Source organism: Bos indicus x Bos taurus, chromosome 19 (genome assembly GCF_003369695.1).
Source record: "Bos indicus x Bos taurus breed Angus x Brahman F1 hybrid chromosome 19, Bos_hybrid_MaternalHap_v2.0, whole genome shotgun sequence".
Classification (NCBI taxonomy): domain Eukaryota; kingdom Metazoa; phylum Chordata; class Mammalia; order Artiodactyla; family Bovidae; genus Bos; species Bos indicus x Bos taurus.
Window position 1 is genome coordinate 8901385 of NC_040094.1, and position 13729 is coordinate 8915113.

General features: G+C 42.1%; 1 pseudogene; it reads right to left on the minus strand.

Annotated features, from left to right (window-relative positions):
* Window positions 1–3986: 3986 nt before the first annotated feature.
* On the minus strand, window positions 3987–11317 carry LOC113877460 (annotated as a pseudogene).
* Between the last annotated feature and the right edge of the window lie 2412 nt (window positions 11318–13729).

A 13729-nucleotide genomic window follows, 5' to 3' on the forward strand; every position in this document is an offset into this window, starting at 1 on the left:
TATTGTACTAAGTGAAATAAGTCAGACAAAGACAAATATCATATGATATCACTTACATGTGGAATCTAAAAGGATTATAAAAATGAATTTCTTTACAAAACAGAAACAGACTCATAGACTTCAAAAACAAAACTTATGGTTACCAAAGGGGAAAATTGTGGGCGGGGGTGGCGGGGGGGATCAATTAGGAGTTTGAGATCAATATACACACACTGCTGCTGCTGCTGCTGCTAAGTCGCTTCAGTCGTGTCTGACTCTGTGCAACCCCATGGACTGCAGCCCACCAGGCTTCTCCGTCCATGGGATTCTCCAGGCAAGAACACTGGAGTGGGGTGCCATTGCCTTCTCCGATACACACAGTACTATATATAAAATAGATAATCAACAAGGATCTACTACACAGCAAAGGGAACTCTATTCAATACTCCAGTAATAACCTATTTGGGAAAAGAATGTAAAAAAATGGACATATGTATATGTGTTAGTATAACTGAATCACTTCACTATACACCTGACACTAATATAAAATGTAAATCAACTATTTTTAAGAAAAATTAAATTTAAAAGAGAAGTCCTCTGTCTTAAAATGAATCTGTCTTCTATTTTAGGCTACTTCAACCACCTGGGCAAGTCTTCCCTGACTGTAGCCCTCTCCCATCTTGTCCCCAGAGGACTAAGGCTCTTGCTGCTCAGAGACCGACTCCCTTGGATCACCACTGCTGTCTCACGTGTTTGCCCCAGCAGACTGTAGAGCTCTTCTGGGAACAGAATGCATCTCACTCATCTTCAGATCCTGTAGCTTTCCCAGTACCAAAAAGCACAGGGCAAACCCTCGACAAACCAAACTAAATTTGAGCATCACGCAGCAGCCTGGAACCTACCTGAGAAATGGAGAAGTGCATCTCCAGTTTAAGGCTTCCATTTTCATTTGGGACTTAGGTGATGTCAGACTTCCCCTCACTGAGCAGCCCTTTCACCCGTCTCTCACATCGCTCGATAACCTTAGGGGGACTCTTGCCTGGGGCATGTTCATTGCATCATTTGTGTTACGTCTATTTGACATTTAGCATGGCCCAACTTGAAACCTAGCCTGGGTTGCATTTTTTTCTGTCACCTCCTTAGAGTCTTGATGAGTTTCTTGATATGCCAAGTCTTACTGGAGATATGTAGGACTCGGTCCATCAACAGATACATGGTATTTTTTTAAGTTAAAAATGTTTTCTTACAATTATTTTCTTATCACTGGTTGATCTCGAAACCACTTTACAAAAAAGTATTTTGCCCTTCTTGACTCTCCATCTTACAACGATTTCCATTTCTTCATACACGCTGCTAGTAACTAACCATTGCCATGTACAAAACGCTGGGGCAAGTGTTTACATGCCTCATCTCATTTATTCTTCACATCAACCCCGAGAAATGGGCACCTAAAAACACCACCCTATTTTATTTATGAGAAAATGGGTTTACTGAGATTAAGAATAATCTCTTCCGATCTTGATCCATATGGAATCTTTCCTCCCAGTTTTAAGGTAAAGGTCTGCAGCCTTTAATAATCTCTCTGTACCATGAAAAGATTACCACAGTGAGTTTGGTGAACATTCATCATCTCATGTAGGTTTAAAATGAAAGAAGTAGAAAGCAGCTATATTTGCCTTGTGATGAAAACACTTAGGATTTACTTTCTTAACTGACGTGTAAAACGTTGTTCAGTCGCTAAGTTGTGTCTGACTCTTTTGCAGCCTCATGGATTGTAGCCGCCAGGCTCCTCTGTCCATGGGATTTCATGGGCAAGAATACTGGAGGGGGTTGCCATTCCCTTCTCCAGGGGATCTTCCTGACTAAGGGATCAAACCCACATCTCCTGCACTGCATGTGGGTTCTTTACTGCTGAGTCACCAGGGAACCCCCTACACCAGTGTTAATTATACTTACTATGTTGTACATTACATCCCTTGTACTTTTTTATTTTATAATTTGTCCAGTTTCCCCGACCCCATCTCCCACCTCTGCTGCTGCTGCTGTTAAGTCGCTTCAGTCATGTCTGACTCTGTGCAACCCCATAGACGGCAGCCCACCAAGCTCCTCCGTCCCTGGGATTCTCCAGGCAAGAACACTGGAGTGGGTTGCCATTTCCTCCCACCTCTGGTAAACACCAATCTGATCTCTATTTCTATGAGATTGTTTGTTCATTGTTTGTGAAGTATAATTACCCTACAACACAATGCTATGTTAGTTCATGTTATACAAAATAGTGATTGAAAATTTCTGTATGTTTCAAAATGATCATCACAATGTGTAGTTACCGTCTGTCACCATACACAGATGTTATATAATTATTGATTATATTCCCCACACTATAATTTTCATACCCATGACTCATTTATCTTGCAACTGGAAGTATGAGCCTCTTAATCTTCCTCACCTATTTCTCTCCTCCCCCCGCCACCTGCCCTGTGGCCACCACCTGTTTATCTCTATATCTATTGTTCCCTTCTGTTAAGTTTGTTGACTTGTTTTGTTTTTTGGAATCCACATATAAGTGAAATCACGCAGTATTTGTCTTTCTCTGACTTGTTTCACTTAGCATAATACCCTCTAGGTTTGTCCATGTTGTGGCAAATGGAAAGATTTCGTTCCTTTTTATGGAAAAGTAAAATTCCACCGTGTGTGTGTGTTTGCACTGACTCGATGGACGTGAGTCTCTGTGAACTCTGGGAGTTGGTGATGGACAGGGAGGCCTGGCGTGCTGCGATTCATGGGGTCGCAAAGAGTCGGACACGACTGAGCGACTGATCTGATCTGATGTATATATATCATATCTCCTTTATTCATCGATTGATGGACACTCAGGTAGCTTCCGTATTTTGACTATTGTAAACAACGGCACAGTAAACATAGGGTCCACGTATGTTTTCTAATTATTCTTTTCATTTTCTTCAGATAAATTCCCAGTAGTGAAACTGATGGATCATTTGCTAGTTCAATTTTTAACTTTTTGAGGAACCTCTATACTACTGTCTATGGTGGCTACACAATTCACATGCTTATCCACAGGTTATAAGAGTTGTCGTTGCTCAGGACTTCCCTCCTGGGCCAGTGGTTAAGAATCCACCTGCCAACGCAGGGGACTTTGATCCCTAGTCTGAGGACTAAGATCCCACATACCGCAGGGCAACCAACCCCACGTGCCCTAGGGCCTGTGCTCCACAACAGGAGAACTCACCGCCCCGAGCCACTTGCACACACAGCTGGAGAGTAGCTCCCGCACACTGACGCTAGAGAAGGCACGTACACAGCAATAGAGAACCTATGTGCCACGATGAAAACCCGACATGGTCAAAAATAAATAAACAAAAATTAATTGACAATAAAAAAGAGTTCTCATTTCTCGACCCACACTTGGCATTTGTCTTTTTAATAATAGCCATTCTATATTTAAACAAACAAACAGTAGCCATTCTGACAGCTATGATGTGATATCTCACTGTGGATTTTTTTTTGAAGTACAGTTGATTTACAGTGTTCAAGTGATATATATGTGATATGTGTGTACACACATACACACACATACATTTAATGGTGAAAAGTTGAAAGTACTTCAACTTAAATATATACTTTTTCAGATTCTTTTTCCATACAAGTTATTACAAGACACTGACTATAGTTCCCTATGGTATACAGTAGGTCCTTGTTGCTTATGGTTTTCATTTACATTTTGCTGATGGTTAGTGATGTTGAGCATCTCTTCACATGCTGGTTGGCTATATGTATGTCTTCTTTGGGAAAATATTTAGATTATTTGCTCACTTTTTTTCTTTCACTTACAAAAGGTAGTCTGCTTTTCTTTAGAGTCACAAGCAGTTGACTGAGTCAGCGAGACTCAAACCACAAAGACACCATTTCTCCTTCGCTCCTTTCTGGGTCCCAGGGTTGGCTGGGGCCCAGCACGGCAGGAGGGCTGTCTTCACAGATTCACAGGCTCCTCATCGCGGGCAATGTGACTGCGAGAGGTTGACCAGATAGTTCACCATCCACAGGTCACTGATGTTGTTGATGACCATGGTCTGGAAGTCCTCGGGAACTCTACTGGGTACTTGGTTAACCAGACTTATCAAGAAGTGGCCCAGGGTATTGTTGGCTGACACCTTGCCAGACAGCGAGCCCTCCACACACTGCAACAGAGTGCTGGGCGTCGCCGACTTGCCGCAGGTCACTGGAGAGGCCAACCACCCGGTAGGGAATAAAACAGGTCAGGTCAACTCCAGCGCGTCCAGTGTCTAACATGGGTCTTTCACCGTCAGAAGGTGACCATCGCCCCCAGGGCCCTCCGAGGAACATGCATTAAAGTGCTGACGAGGCCTGGACGCTGGTGTCCACCGTGAGGTGGATGGGGTTGGGGGCTTCTGAGCTGTAGTGCTTCTGAGTGCTCGGTGATGCTGTGAGCCGAAGCGTGCCAGCCCAGGAGGAGCTCCTCTGGAGAGACTTTCCTGTGCACTTGATACATGTTCTTAGCGCATTCCGCGTCAGCAGTCACCTCCTCTCCTGACTCACCGTGTGGCACTGAAAGGCAAGTGGTGACTTCCACTGAGTGCGTGTCAACGGGTCCCAGCAGGGTCCAGATAACTCAGGCAGCTCCCTCGTTGCGTTGCTCGTAGCTGTCCACGATGGAGGCCAAGATGACCACGCGGCCGCCGGGGACGGGGCCTGGGCGGGCAGGGCCAGACAGCAACTGTGAGGGGCGTCTGCGCTGGGGCCAGGGGTGAGGCCGCAGCGGGGGCTTTGGGTGGGGCGGCGGGGGGCGCGCTCACCAGTACTGCTGGTGTGTGACCATCTTGTCGAGATGGTATTTGCTCACTTTTTAATTGGGCTGTTTTTTGCGTTTTTCTTGTTGAGTTGTATGTATTCTTTGTATATTTTGGATATTAACCCCATATAGGAAATACTGTTTGCAAAGATTTATATCCCCCTCTATAGGTGATCTCTTCATTTTGTTGACAGTTTCCTTCTCTGAAAAGCTTTTTAATTTGATGTAGCCCAGTTTATATATTTTTGCTTTTTTTCACCTGAGGCAATGTATATTAAAAATATTATTAAGACTCATGTAAAAGTATACTGGTTATGTTTTCTTCTAGGAGTTTTATGGTCTCAGATCTTACTTTTAAGTCTTTAATCCATTTTGAACTTATTTTTGTCCGTGGTGTGAGACATATTCAGCATGTAGCTGTCAAGTTTTTTCAACACCATTTATTGAAGAGGCTGTTTTTTTCCCATGATATATTCTTGCCTCTTTTGTCAGAGATTAATTGCCCGTATAAATGTAGGCTGATTTCTGGATCTATATTCTGTTCATTGATCTATGTGTCTGTTTTTGTAAGAGTATGATACTGTTTTGATCACTTTAGCTTTGTAGTATAGTTTGAAATCAGGGTACATGATACCTCTAGCTTTGTTCTTTTTTCTCAAGATTGTTTTGACTATTCAAGATCTTTTGTGTTTCCCTACAAAGTATAGAATTATTTGTTCTAGTTCTGTAAAAAAAATAATGCCATTGGTATTTTGATAAGTATTGCGTTGTATCTGTAGATGGCTTTGGGTAGTATGGTCATTTTAACAATATTCATTCTTCCAGTCCATGAGCACAGGATATCTGTCCATCTGTTTATGTCATCTTTAATTTCTTTCATCAGCATCTTATAGTTTCCAACTATAGGTCTTTTACCTTCTTAATTAAATTTACTTCTAGGTATTTTATTATTTGTTGATGCAATTTGACTTTTTAAAGATTTAATTTCATTAATTGATTTATTTAAGTTTTGGTTGTGCTTGGTCTTGGTTCTGCCTGGGCTTTCCTCTAGCTGTGCTGAGCTGGGGCTGCTCTCTAGTTGGGGTGCACAGGTTTCTTACTGCGGTGGCTTCTTTTCTCGGGAGTATGGGCTCTAGGCCGTGGGGGCCTCAGTAGTTACGGCCTGTGGGCTCAGTAGCTGTGGTTCCCAGGCTCTAGAGCACAGGCTCAATACTTACAGCCTACAAGCTTAGTCGCTCTGAAGCATGAGGGAATCTTCCCAAATCAGGGATTAAACCCCTGCATTGGCAGGCAAATTCTTTACCACTGAGCCACCTGAGAAGCCCTTTTTATGAGATTTTAATTGAGATTTTTCTTAACCTCTCTTTCTAATAGTTAAATAAACTATGAGTTTTTAGAAGCACAACAGATTTAGGTATATTAATTTTATATCCTGCAAATTTACCAAATTCATTGATGAGTTCTATTAGTTTTTTGATGGCATCTTTAGAATTTTCTGTGTATAGTAGCATGGCATCTGCAAACTGTGACAGTTTTACTTATTCTTTTCCAATTTGGATTCCTTTTCTTTCTTTTTCTTGTCTGATTTCTGTGACTAGGAGTTCCAACACTATGTTGAATGAAAGTGGAGAGAGGGGACATCTTTGTCTTGTTTCTGATCTTAGAGGAACTTTCGGCTTTTCACCATTTAAATTTTATTTATTTATTTGATTTTGGCTGTTCTGGGTCTTCAGTGCTGTGCATGGGCTTTCTCTAGCTGTAGTGAGTTGGGGCTACTCTCTAACTGCAGTATGTGGTCTCCTCACTGTGGTGGTTTCTCTTGTTGCAGAGCTCTAGGGTGCACAGACTTCAGTAATTGGGCTGCATGGGCTTAGTTGCTCCATGGCATATGGGATCTTCCCGGACCAGGGATCAAACCCACGTCCCTTGCCTTGGCAGGCGGATTCTTAACCACTGGACCACCACGGAAGTTCCAGCTTTTCACTGGTCAGTATGGTGTTAAGCTGTAGGCTTGTCATATATCACCGTTATGATCCTGAGGTATGTTCCCTCTATATCCACTTTCTGGAGAGTTTTTAATCATAAATTTAAATCATAAATTATGAACTTATCAAAAGCTTTTTAATAAAATTTTTGTGTTTCTATTGAGATGAGTATATGATTTTTGTTCTTCAGTTTGTTAATATGATATGTCACATTGACTTGTGAATATTGATCCATCCTTACATCCCTGGGGTAAATCCCACTTGATCATTGTCTGTGATCTTTTTAATATATTGCTGAATTCAATTTGCTAATATTTTGTTGAGGAATTTTTCGTCTATGTTCATCAGTGGTATTGGCCTTTACTTTTTGTGTGTGTGATAGCTTTATCTGGTTTTGGTATCAGGGTGATGCTGGCCTTGTTGATTGGGTTCAGAAACATTTCTTCCTCTGCAATTGTTTGGAATTTTTGAGGAAGAGAGATGTTAACTCTTCTCCAAGCATTTGGTAAAATTCACCTATGAAGCCATCTGGTCCTGGACTTTTGTTTGTTGGAAGTTTTAATATTACTGATTCAACTTCATTACTGGTAATTGGTCTGTCCACATTTTCTATTTCTTCTTGATTCAATCTTGAGAGGTTGTACATTTCTAGAAGTTTGTCCATTTCTTCTAGGTTGTCCATTTTATTGTTGTATAATTGTTCATAGTAATTTTGTTAATATGATCCTTTATATTTCTGTGGTGTTGGTTTTAACTTCTCATTTTTCATTTCTGGTTTTATTAATTTGGGCCTTCTCTATCTCTTTCTTGATGAGTCTGGCTAAAGATTTATCAATTTTGTTAACCAGCTCTTGGGCTTCCCTGGTGGCTCAGTGGTAAAGAATCTGCCTGTCAATGCAGGGGACATGGGTTCAATCCCTAGCCCAGGTAGAGTCCACTTGCCATGGAACAACTAAGCCCATGTGCAATAACTACTGAACCAGAGTTCTAGAAGCCTTGAGCTGCAACTTCTGAGCCCACACACTGGAACTACTGAAGCGCATGTGCCTAGAGCCCATGCTCCATGAGAGAAGATGCTGCAGTGAGAAGCCTGTGCAGTGCAACAAAGAGCAGCCCCCACTCACAGCAACTAGAGAAAGCCCATGCATAGCACTGAAGACCCAGAACAGCCAAAAACAAATAAATAAATAAAATTTAAATGGTGAAAAGCTGAAAGTTCCTCTAAGATCGGAGCAGCCACAGACAAATAAGTCTTAATAAAATAAAAACAGTTGCTAACATACTTTAAAAAAGACTAAGCCCCGGAGCAGCCACAGACAAATAAGTCTTAATAAAATAAAAACAGTTGCTAACATACTTTAAAAAAGACTAAAAAAAAAAAAAAAGAACCAACTCTTAGTTTCATTGATCCTTTTTTTCCTCTCCATTTCATTTATTTCTGCTCTGATGTTTTTATAGTTCCTTTAGGTGTAAAGTTAGGTTGTTTGTATGAGATTTTTCTTGTTTGCTGAGGTTAGCTTGTATCACTATAAACTTTCCCCTTAGAACTGTCTATGTTATATAGACTTCGGATTGCTATGTTTTCATTTTCACTTGTCTGTAGGTACTTTGTGATTTCCTCTTTGATTTCTTCATTAATCCATTAGTCACTTGAGCTGATTTTCTCTATCCTTGATGATCGTTATCTGAATACAGTTGTAAAAAATAGTTAACTCTCCAAATACTTTTTCTGGATTCATGGTACAGTTTCATACCTTCTTCTACGGTCAAGAAGAGAGAGTTCAAGCTCAGGAACCATATGGAAATTTAATTTTTTAATGTTTGTAATCATCATGTATTTATATTTTATGCTCTACCTTTTTTTTTCATTTAATAGTATTTCAAATGAAACTTTCTAGTTATTGGAACTTCTGGATTGGTGAACACATCAAGGTGCTGGGAGAACCATGTGTTTAGAGCGGGCATGGAAACTGCCCTCTCTCACCCCATACTGTGCCCTATGCATGTCTTCCATTTGTCTATCCTTGAGTGGTATCCTTTGTAATAAACCAGTAATAGTAAGAATGTTGTTTCCTGAGTTGTTCTAGTGAATTATTGAAACTTAGAGAGGTATTTGTAGGAACCCCCCAATTTGTAGACAATTTAGATAGAACTGTGGGTACCCTGACCACCCATTTGTAACTAATGTCTGAATTATGGGACTAAACCCTTAAACCTGCGGTTTCTGATGCTAACTCAGGTGGTTAGTGTCAGAATTATATTGAATTGTAAGACACCTAATTGGTGTTAGAGAAACAGAATTGGTTGTTGGTGAGGAAAAAAACCCCACACATTTGGTATGAGAAGTATTATGAGTTAAATCACTTCTTTCATTGTATGAAGAAAATATGGTATTTGCTAAAACAGTCTTTGCTCAGTGAAACATGGTTTGGGAAGAGGGAAAAATGGAAGAATTGGGTATGAGGAACATTTAATCCCTGGTGGTCACATGGTCACCCAGAGTATGGAGCAGCTGCTGTGCTAGGATAAGTTATTGATACTAACAGTAAAAGTTAATAATTCATGGGGAGTTGGTCCACTAGATACACAGGAAATACAAACTAATAAGAAAAAAAAAGTCAAATACACAGTCCTTTGGTTATTACTACCTGTAAAGACTAAAATGAAATTAAAAGAGTGCTGAATCAGAACTTGATGCTGAACCAAACTCAGATATCTATCAGTCTGAGGTTCAGCCTCTAGACTCAAAGCTACTCCCAAAAGGAAGGATCGATTATGTAGGGAAACAGAGCAACTCTAATACCTCTGGTCACCATGGAGGTGGTCCACATTGGCGGAGGGCAAAAATCAAGAAACTATTGAACCAAGAGGGTATAGTATGAAGAATCTGCCTTATTTTGTGGATTGGTGTATCAGCCCCCTGTAGAACCATTAGTAGAATGGATTACGAGAATAATTTAGGGGCACTGTCTTTGGTTTTGAAGGTTGCAAAGTGGAAGAGCATGTTTAGGTTGATGTAGGACCTACAGCTCACTATGGAACAATCACAGATGGCTACACAAGATCCAGAAATGTTGTAGGTTATTCCCAAGGAAACAGTCTGGTGAATGAAAGCCAACATAAATTCTGTCTACCCTGAGAAGGGAGGCTATCTGACTCTCCCTATAAATTCCAAATGAACATCACACATGAGGCACCTCATATGTTCTGATGCAAGCTGTGTGGGACTGGCTTTATGATAACTGGTATGTTCACCTGCTGAATATGCCCGTGTTAATATAAAACAATAAGACAGCAGAAAAATGGGTTTGTTTGGGAACACCAAAGAACTCAATTCTGGACATAAAATCCTTGATGAAGCACCAAGTCTTGAGAAAAAGAAAAAGAAAAATTTTTTTTTTTTAATACAGGAAAAGGGGGAGTTGGGAACAGCTGTTGCAGATAGAGTCCATTGGTGGACTTGCCTGGTGGTCCAGTGGTTGAGACTCTGCCTGCCGATGCAGGGGATACAAATTCGATCCCTGCTCCAGGAAGACTCCACAGGGCAAGTGGAACCAAGCCCACGCACCGCAACTACTGAGCCTCAGTGCTCTGCAACCAGAGAAGCCACTGTGAAGAGAAACCCCACCTGCCTCAACAAACAGCGAAGAGTAGCCCCTGCTAGCCGCAACTAGAGAAAGTCCCCACGCAGCAACAAAGACCCCAGCACAGCCAAAAATAAATAAACAAAAGACTTGACCACCAGGGATTTAAAAACAAAAAAAAGAGCCCATTGGAGGAACATGGAAGTTCCAAATATAGAGGCTTTTCATTGGCTGAGTTATGACAAGCTCTCATTGACTGGGCTGTTGCTGGGCAAGGAGAGATTCTTCCTCCTCTCGGTGTAAAGTATTAACCTTTTTCCCGTTGGATATACAAGGGTAATATCTCTTCCTATAGGGCCTACAATTGACTTCAGGTGCTAGTGCCTGACAGCTCCCCCTTCTGGCCTCCTGACTCCATTATAAATGAGGGTTCTGTTTATTAATTTTCAACCTGCTACCCAGGTCATGATAAAAGCCATGGTTAAGGGGGGTGCTGCTGCTGCTAAGTCGCTTCAGTCGTGTCCGACTCTGTGCGACCCCATAGACGGCAGCCCACCAGGCTCCCCCGTCCCTGGGATTCTCCAGGCAAGAACACTGGAGTGGGCTGCCATTTCCTTCTCCAATACATGAAAGTGAAAAGTGAAAGTGAAGTCGCTCAGTTGTGTCTGACTCTTAGCGACCCCACGGACTGCAGCCTACCAGGCTCCTCCATCCATGGGATTTTCCAGGCAAGAGTACTGGAGTGGGGTGCCATTGCCTTCTCCAAGGGGGGGTGGGGTGCAAGGAGATCCAACCAGTCCATTCTGAAGGAGATCAGCCCTGGGTGTTCTTTGGAAGGAATGATGCTAAAGCTGAAACTCCAGTACTTTGGCCACCTCATGCGAAGAGTTGACTCATTGGAAAAGACTCTGATGCTGGGAGGGGTTGGAAGCAGGAGGAGAAGGGGACAACAGAGGATGAGATGGCTGGATGGCATCACCGACTTGATGGACGTGAGTTTAGTGAACTCCGGGAGTTAGTGATGGACAGGGAGGCCTGGTGTGCTGCAATTCATGGGGTCGTAAAGAGTTGGACACGACTGAGCGACTGAACTTAACTGAACTGAACTGAAGGGGGGTGCCCTATTTCACTGGGCACCATTTGTAACTTTACTGCTGCAAAATCAGCAATAATCCCAGAAGCCTTTTTGAATCTGCTGTCTCAGCTTCTCGTCATGGGCTTTGCAGTTGCTAATAAAAACACCAGGTTAATGAACAAGCGAATGTGGAAATGTTGAAGTTGGGGGAGGGTCAAGGAACACAACCCAGCAGGGTGGAAGTCTTTAGAAATGAGATAAATTAAACTGAACATTGATTGGATTGAAACAAAAGTCTTAATACAGCAGGATTGAAGGTTGGGTGGACAAAAGGGAACCCCCCACCCCCCGGTGGGCTCCAAATAAGTCCAAAAGGGACCCCCTGGTGGGACCCAAATAAGTTCCTTCTATTTACTTTCAGTTTGAAGAGCTTTTTTTTTTTTTTTAATTTATGAAGCTGGCATACAAAGAATTGCAATGAGAAACCTGACCTGGGATGGGGCAATAGCTAGGCAGTGAACCAGGATAAAGGCTGTTAAAGTAACCAGATTAGGGCCAAGATGGAGTCATTCATGCTAAGCCACTTGTCAGCAAACCAAAACTGCACTGAGTGTTCATGCTGGGCTCTCCCAGGAAGGGAGAACCTAGGCACTGTCAGCTTTTGGCCGCTCAGCGCAAGTTACCTGGCCCAGCGCTTCTAAGACTTCCCTTTCCTCCATGCAAGGAAAGAAACCCTGCCTTAACCAGTCTGCAAATGCCCAGTGTAACTTCCTTCTTCCTCCTCCCTTCTGCCTATAATTCTTGCCTTGTACAGCTGTTTGAAGCTCCTATATATTGCTGGATTGATGCTCCCCAATTTATGAATTTCTGAATAAAGCCAGTAAGATCTTTAAATTTTACTCGGTTGAATTTTTTTCTTTAACACACCTGACAAAAGGCCAGAGTCCCCAGGCTCATCCCCTTGCAGCAGAGGGGACCCAACACTTTATGTACTTGAGTGGGTGAAATAAGGGAATGAAGGAGAAAACCCTAGGACTCATTGACATGGAAGCCCCATGCCCTGTGGTACCAAAATGTATCAGTGAAGCCTGAGGCAGGCTTCAGTGAGATGGAGAGAATACAGTGATAAGTGGGCTGATAGGATGAAGATGAAGATTTGGGTGAAAATTGTAAGGCTGACGTGGACTTTATGTGAAAAGAGTGTGTCTTCTTTACATGACCGTTCTGAGGGATGGATATCATGTCTGAGTGGGGACCGCCTCCCTTACCTACAGTTAGAGATGTGAGGATTGATGGGGTTAACGTGAAAGTTGAGATGAAAATTTGTATATTTGAAGTGGTTGCATCCTTTTTATCTGAATGATTATGGGGCTGGATACTGTGTCTGACTAGGGAACTGTTTCTGAAAACAGAAAGTGCATAAGTTGACCCTTCAGGCAGTATTAATTGGATGTGCTAAATTGGAACCAATAAGACTGCCTGAGCTCAAACAGTATAGAGTACAGACTGGAGTCCTGACGTGGACAAATTCTCTATGCAGTAGCTGTGTGTGGCACAGACTGGGACTTATTGCAAAAGCCTGTGAGCACCTCCCAGGGCTACGCACTAGGATTTTAATGAATTTCCATCTGAGGGGCAATACTAGCTGGCTATCAGACATTAATCAAAACTGCCCATAAGATTCAAGGATAGGAAAACATCTGGATACCTGAAATGCCTATGATGTCTTGGATGACATCAGAAAAATACTGTCAGGGAGGGCATTGCCCAGAAGAGTTCCATAATAAAATGGATATTTTAAAAAATCAACTATACTACAATTAAAATAGACTAAAGTGAAATGGTTTTTTCCATTTGACTGTGTGGATCACAATAAACTATGGAAAATTCTGAAGGAGATGGGAGTACCAGACCACCTGACCTGCCTCTTGAGAAACCTGTATGCAGGTCAGGAAGCAACAGTTAGAACTGGACATGGAATAACAGACTGGCTCCAAATAGGAAAAGGAGTACGTCAAGGCTGTATATTGTCACCCTGCTTATTTAACTTATATGCAGAGTACATCATGAGAAACGCTGGGCTGGAAGAAGCACAAGCTGGAATCAAGATTGCTGGGAGAAATATCAATAACCTCAGATATGCAGATGACACCACCCATATGGCAGAAAGTGAAGAGGAACTAAAAAGCCTCTTGATGAAAGTGAAAGTGGAGAGTGAAAAAGTTGGCTTAAAGCTCAACATTCAGAAAACTAAGATCATAGCATCTGGTCCCATTAC